At 34.9% G+C, this 7405-nt stretch overlaps 1 non-coding gene across 1 annotated transcript; it reads left to right on the top strand.

The window, feature by feature from the left end:
• The first annotated feature begins 6732 nt into the window (after positions 1-6732).
• On the top strand, positions 6733-6851 carry LOC139877956 (5S ribosomal RNA). The gene has a single exon (XR_011768854.1). It is a non-coding gene; the product is annotated as a 5S ribosomal RNA (ribosomal RNA).
• Positions 6852-7405: the final 554 nt, after the last annotated feature.

A 7405-nucleotide genomic window follows, 5' to 3' on the forward strand; every position in this document is an offset into this window, starting at 1 on the left:
CGGGCAATTTCTAATAATGTGGCCTGGTTTTCCACATTTATAACAAACTACATTGGCATAACTTGCTCCGACACTACTTGCTCCGCCATTACTCGTTCCGACACCATTTGTTCCTTTCGTTCTATTAACCCCTGGTCCGTAGACCTCACACTTCGCCGCGCTATGACCATTTCTTTTACACTTGTTGCAAAATTTGGTGCAGAACCCCGAGTGATTCTTTTCACACCTTTGGCATAGTTATTTCTGATTGTTGTTGTTGTTGCGGTTATTATTGTTGTTGGGATGATTGTTGTAGTTGCTGTTGTTGTTGTTGTTGTTGTTGTTGTTGTTGTTGGGCCGTTTGTTGTAGTTGCGATTGATGTTGCGATTGTTGGGATAATTGTTGCGATTATTGTTGTAATTGCTGTTGTTGTTGTATTGGTGATTCTTATCACCGTTTTCCTCCCACTTTCTTTTGACTTGCTTCACATTGGCCTCTTCAGCAGTCTGTTCTTTAATTCTTTCTTCAATCTGGTTCACTAGTTTGTGAGCCATTCTACATGCCTGTTGTATGGAGGCGGGCTCGTGTGAACTTATATCTTCTTGGATTCTTTCCGGTAATCCTTTCACAAACGCGTCGATCTTCTCTTCCTCATCTTCGAATGCTCCCGGACACAATAGGCACAATTCTGTGAATCGTCTTTCGTACGTGGTAATATCAAATCCTTGGGTTCGTAACCCTCTAAGTTCTGTCTTGAGCTTATTGACCTCGGTTCTGGGACGGTACTTCTCGTTCATCAAGTGCTTGAATGCTGACCACGGTAGTGCGTACGCATCATCTTGTCCCACTTGCTCTAGATAGGTATTCCACCATGTTAACGCAGAACCTGTGAAGGTATGCGTAGCGTACTTCACTTTGTCCTCTTCAGTACACTTACTTATGGCAAACACCGATTCAACCTTCTCGGTCCACCGTTTCAATCCGATCGGTCCTTCGGTTCCATCAAATTCCAAAGGTTTGCAGGCAGTGAATTCTTTGTAGGTGCATCCTACACGATTTCCTGTACTGCTAGATCCAAGGTTATTGTTGGTATGTAGCGCAGCCTGTACTGCGGCTATGTTTGAAGCTAGAAAAGTACGGAATTCCTCTTCATTCATATTCACGGTGTGTCGAGTAGTCGGTGCCATTTCCTTCAAAATAGTTAAATGGAACAAGTTAATCATACAGAATATTAAGAGTAGTTAATAGTATTTCGTAGCATAATATGAACTCATTTATAAAAGCTTTTTCTTCATATTAGCGTTTTATAAGTTTAAATTCGGGTAGTACCTACCCGTTAAGTTCATACTTAGTAGCTAATATACAATTCAACTACTACAATTCTATATGAAAAACTGATTATAATAATATTTCGCGTTCAAACTTTTATACAATATTTTACAAACTTACAATACCGCTTATTTTACATAAAGCATGAAATATAGCACACAATAACTTTGATACAAGATAGTTGTGAAGACAATTCTAGCTAGTACACAAGTCGTTCAGCAAAGGCAATAAATACACGTAATTCATACGTCCAGAAACAAGTCATGCATTCTGGTTTTACTAGGACTACTTCCCATCCTTGGTCTTGTGCAACATAACCGTTATGGCCGTTGATAAGACAGCGTGTTGTAACGTCATCAAAGGGACGAGGGTTACGTAATGTCCAACAGTCCCGTAATAATCTAAAAACCTCATTTCTTACCCCAATTACCGACTCCGTCACTTGTGGAAACGTTTTGTTTAATAGTTGTAGCCCGATGTTCTTGTTCTCACTTTGGTGAGAAGCGAACATTACTAATCCGTAAGCATAACATGCTTCTTTATGTTGCATGTTAGCCGCTTTTTCTAAATCACGAAGTCCAATATTCGGATATATTGAGTCAAAATAATTTCTTAACCCGTTGCGTAAAATAGCATTTGGGTTCCCCGCAATATATGCGTCAAAGTAAACACATCGTAACTTATGGGTTTCCCAATGTGATATCCCCCATCTTTCAAACGAAAGTCTCTTATAAACCAAGACATTCTTGGAACGTTCTTCGAATGTCTTACAAACTGATCTCGCCTTAAATAGTTGTGCCGAAGAATTCTGGCCGACTCTAGACAAGATTTCATCAATCATGTCTCCGGGTAGGTCTCTTAAAATATTGGGTTGTCTATCCATTTTGTATTTTTAAACTGTAAAATAGACAAGAGTTAGATTCATAAAAAAAAATACTTATTAATACAAGCAATTTTTACATATATCATAAAGCATAAGAACACTATATTCCATATATTACACCACACGAATACAACTATCTTATTCCGACTCGCTCATTTCTTCTTCTTCGGTTTTGGTTCGTTTTGCCAAGTTTCTAGGGATATATGATGTTCCCCTAATACGAACCGTCGTTGTCCACATTGGTTTAGAAAAACCTGGTGGTTTAGAGGTTCCCGGGTCATTGTTACAACTTAAGGACTTCGGGGGTTGACGATACATATAAAGTTCATCGGGGTTGGAATTAGATTTCTCTATTTTTATGCCCTTTCCCTTATTATTTTCTTTTGCCTTTTTAAATTCAGTTGGGGTAATTTCTATAACATCATCGGAATTCTCGTCGGAATCCGATTCATCGGAGAATTGGTAATCCTCCCAATATTTTGCTTCCTTGGCGGAAACACCATTGACCATAATTAACTTTGGTCGGTTGGTTGAGGATTTTCTTTTACTTAACCGTTTTATTATTTCCCCCACCGGTTCTATTTCTTCATCCGGTTCCGATTCTTCTTCCGGTTCCGATTCTTCTTCCGGTTCCGACTCTTCTTCCGGTTCCTCTTCGGGAACTTGTGAATCAGTCCACAAATTATTCCAATTTACATTTGACTCTTCATTATTATTAGGTGAGTCAATGGGACTTGTTCTAGAGGTAGACATCTATCACATAATATCAAACACGTTTAGAGATTAATATATCACATAATATTCATATGTTAAAAATATATAGTTTCCAACAAAAATGTTAAGCAATCATTTTTAAAGAAAACACGGTCGAAGTCCAGACTCACTAATGCATCCTAACAAACTCGATAAGACACACTAATGCAAATTTTCTGGTTCTCTAAGACCAACGCTCGGATACCAACTGAAATGTCCCGTTCTTATTGATTAAAAACGTTCCATATTAATTGATTTCGTTGCGAGGTTTTGACCTCTATATGAGACGTTTTTCAAAGACTGCATTCATTTTTAAACAAACCATAACCTTTATTTCATCAATAAAGGTTTAAAAAGCTTTACGTAGATTATCAAATAATGATAATCTAATATATCCTGTTTACACACGACCATTACATAATGGTTTACAATACAAATATGTTACAACAAAATAAGTTTCTTGAATGCAGTTTTTACACAATATCATACAAGCATGGACTCCAAATCTTGTCCTTATTTAAGTATGCGACAGCGGAAGCTCTTAATAATCACCTGAGAATAAACATGCTTAAAACGTCAACAAAAATGTTGGTGAGTTATAGGTTTAACCTATATATATCAAATCGTAACAATAGACCACAAGATTTCATATTTCAATACACATCCCATACATAGAGATAAAAATCATTCATATGGTGAACACCTGGTAATCGACAATAACAAGATGCATATATAAGAATATCCCCATCATTCCGGGACACCCTTCGGATATGATATAAATTTCGAAGTACTAAAGCATCCGGTACTTTGGATGGGGTTTGTTAGGCCCAGTAGATCTATCTTTAGGATTCGCGTCAATTAGGGTGTCTGTTCCCTAATTCTTAGATTACCAGACTTAATAAAAAGGGGCATATTCGATTTCGATAATTCAACCATAGAATGTAGTTTCACGTACTTGTGTCTATTTTGTAAATCATTTATAAAACCTGCATGTATTCTCATCCCAAAAATATTAGATTTTAAAAGTGGGACTATAACTCACTTTCACAGATTTTTACTTCGTCGGGAAGTAAGACTTGGCCACTGGTTGATTCACGAACCTATAACAATATATACATATATATCAAAGTATGTTCAAAATATATTTACAACACTTTTAATATATTTTGATGTTTTAAGTTTATTAAGTCAGCTGTCCTCGTTAGTAACCTACAACTAGTTGTCCACAGTTAGATGTACAGAAATAAATCGATAAATATTATCTTGAATCAATCCACGACCCAGTGTATACGTATCTCAGTATTGATCACAACTCAAACTATATATATTTTGGAATCAACCTCAACCCTGTATAGCTAACTCCAACATTCACATATAGAGTGTCTATGGTTGTTCCGAAATATATATAGATGTGTCGACATGATAGGTCGAAACATTGTATACGTGTCTATGGTATCTCAAGATTACATAATATATAATACAAGTTGATTAAGTTATGGTTGGAATAGATTTGTTACCAATTTTCACGTAGCTAAAATGAGAAAAATTATCCAATCTTGTTTTACCCATAACTTCTTCATTTTAAATCCGTTTTGAGTGAATCAAATTGCTATGGTTTCATATTGAACTCTATTTTATGAATCTAAACAAAAAAAGTATAGGTTTCTAGTCGGAAAAATAAGTTACAAGTCGTTTTTGTAAAGGTAGTCATTTCAGTCGAAAGAACGACGTCTAGATGACCATTTTAGAAAACATACTTCCACTTTGAGTTTAACCATAATTTTTGGATATAGTTTCATGTTCATAATAAAAATCATTTTCTCAGAATAACAACTTTTAAATCAAAGTTTATCATAGTTTTTAATTAACTAACCCAAAACAGCCCGCGGTGTTACTACGACGGCGTAAATCCGGTTTTACGGTGTTTTTCGTGTTTCCAGGTTTTAAATCATTAAGTTAGCATATCATATAGATATAGAACATGTGTTTAGTTGATTTTAAAAGTCAAGTTAGAAGGATTAACTTTTGTTTGCGAACAAGTTTAGAATTAACTAAACTATGTTCTAGTGATTACAAGTTTAAACCTTCGAATAAGATAGCTTTATATGTATGAATCGAATGATGTTATGAACATCATTACTACCTTAAGTTCCTTGGATGAACCTACTGGAAAAGAGAAAAATGGATCTAGCTTCAATGGATCCTTGGATGGCTCAAAGTTCTTGAAGCAAAATCATGACACGAAAACAAGTTCAAGTAAGATCATCACTTGAAATAAGATTGTTATAGTTATAGAAATTGAACCAAAGTTTGAATATGATTATTACCTTGTATTAGAATGATAACCTACTGTAAGAAACAAAGATTTCTTGAGGTTGGATGATCACCTTACAAGATTGGAAGTGAGCTAGCAAACTTGAAAGTATTCTTGATTTTATGAAACTAGAACTTTTGGAATTTATGAAGAACACTTAGAACTTGAAGATAGAACTTGAGAGAGTTCAATTAGATGAAGAAAATTGAAGAATGAAAGTGTTTGTAGGTGTTTTTGGTCGTTGGTGTATGGATTAGATATAAAGGATATGTAATTTTGTTTTCATGTAAATAAGTCATGAATGATTACTCATATTTTTTGTAATCTTATGAGATATTTCATGCTAGTTGCCAAATGATGGTTCCCACATGTGTTAGGTGACTCACATGGGCTGCTAAGAGCTGATCATTGGAGTGTATATACCAATAGTACATACATCTAAAAGCTGTGTATTGTACGAGTACGAATACGGGTGCATACGAGTAGAATTGTTGATGAAACTGAACGAGAATGTAATTGTAAGCATTTTTGTTAAGTAGAAGTATTTTGATAAGTGTATTGAAGTCTTTCAAAAGTGTATAAATACATATTAAAACACTACATGTATATACATTTTAACTGAGTCGTTAAGTCATCGTTAGTCGTTACATGTAAGTGTTGTTTTGAAACCTTTAGGTTAACGATCTTGTTAAATGTTGTTAACCCAATGTTTATAATAACAAAAGAGATTTTAAATTATTATATTATCATAATATTATGATGTACGAATATCTCTTAATATGATATATATACATTAAATGTCGTTACAACGATAAACGTTACATATATGTCTCGTTTCAAAATCATTAAGTTAGTAGTCTTGTTTTTACATATGTAGTTCATTGTTAATATAATTAATGATATGTTTACTTATCATAATATCATGTTAACTATATATATAACCATATATATGTCATCATATAGTTTTTTTACAAGTTTTAACGTTCGTGAATCACCGGTCAACTTGGGTGGTCAATTGTCTATATGAAACCTATTTCAATTAATCAAGTCTTAACAAGTTTGATTGCTTAACATGTTGGAAACATTTAATCATGTAAACATCAATCTCAATTAATATATATAAACATGGAAAAGTTCGGGTCACTACACCGTATGTCAACCACAGTCGATACGTGAGTGGTTAGTATCGACCGGGAACATTATACGTTGGAGATTCGTAGTATCGATCGAGAACCAAGTCCGACACCATTATACGTCGACTTTCGACAACCACATCCTAGATCACTCGCGTGTCTAGACTGGATCTAGAACATTATACATCTCTAACGAGTTTTTGCCATGTCACCCGAACCCTTCTTAAGGTGTGAGCTTCGAATCGAGTCGTGGTACATCATGGAAAGTCAGGGCAGGTGTGACCACCCATGGTAGGCAAGGTAAGTTAGCTATAAAGGATTAAAAAGGGACATTTATTTCGAGTGCGATCATACCAGCACTAACGCACCGGATCCCATCAGAACTCCGCAGTTAAGCGTGCTTGGGCGAGAGTAGTACTAGGATGGGTGACCCCCTGGGAAGTCCTCGTGTTGCACCTGAAATGTCCCGTTCTTATTGAAATGTCCCGTTCTTATTGATTAAAAACGTTCCATATTAATTGATTTCGTTGCGAGGTTTTGACCTCTATATGAGACGTTTTTCAAAGACTGCATTCATTTTTAAAACAAACCATAACCTTTATTTCATAAATAAAGGTTTAAAAAGCTTTACGTAGATTATCAAATAATGATAATCTAAAATATCCTGTTTACACACGACCATTACATAATGGTTTACAATACAAATATGTTACATCGAAATCAGTTTCTTGAATGCAGTTTTTACACAATATCATACAAACATGGACTCCAAATCTTGTCCTTATTTTAGTATGCAACAGCGGAAGCTCTTAATATTCACCTGAGAATAAACATGCTTTAAACGTCAACAAAAATGTTGGTGAGTTATAGGTTTAACCTATATATATCAAATCGTAACAATAGACCACAAGATTTCATATTTCAATACACATCCCATACATAGAGATAAAAATCATTCATATGGTGAACACCTGGTAACCGACAATAACAAGATGCATATATAAGAATATCCC

This window comes from Rutidosis leptorrhynchoides, chromosome 11 (assembly GCF_046630445.1).
Source record: "Rutidosis leptorrhynchoides isolate AG116_Rl617_1_P2 chromosome 11, CSIRO_AGI_Rlap_v1, whole genome shotgun sequence".
Classification (NCBI taxonomy): Eukaryota; Viridiplantae; Streptophyta; class Magnoliopsida; order Asterales; family Asteraceae; genus Rutidosis; species Rutidosis leptorrhynchoides.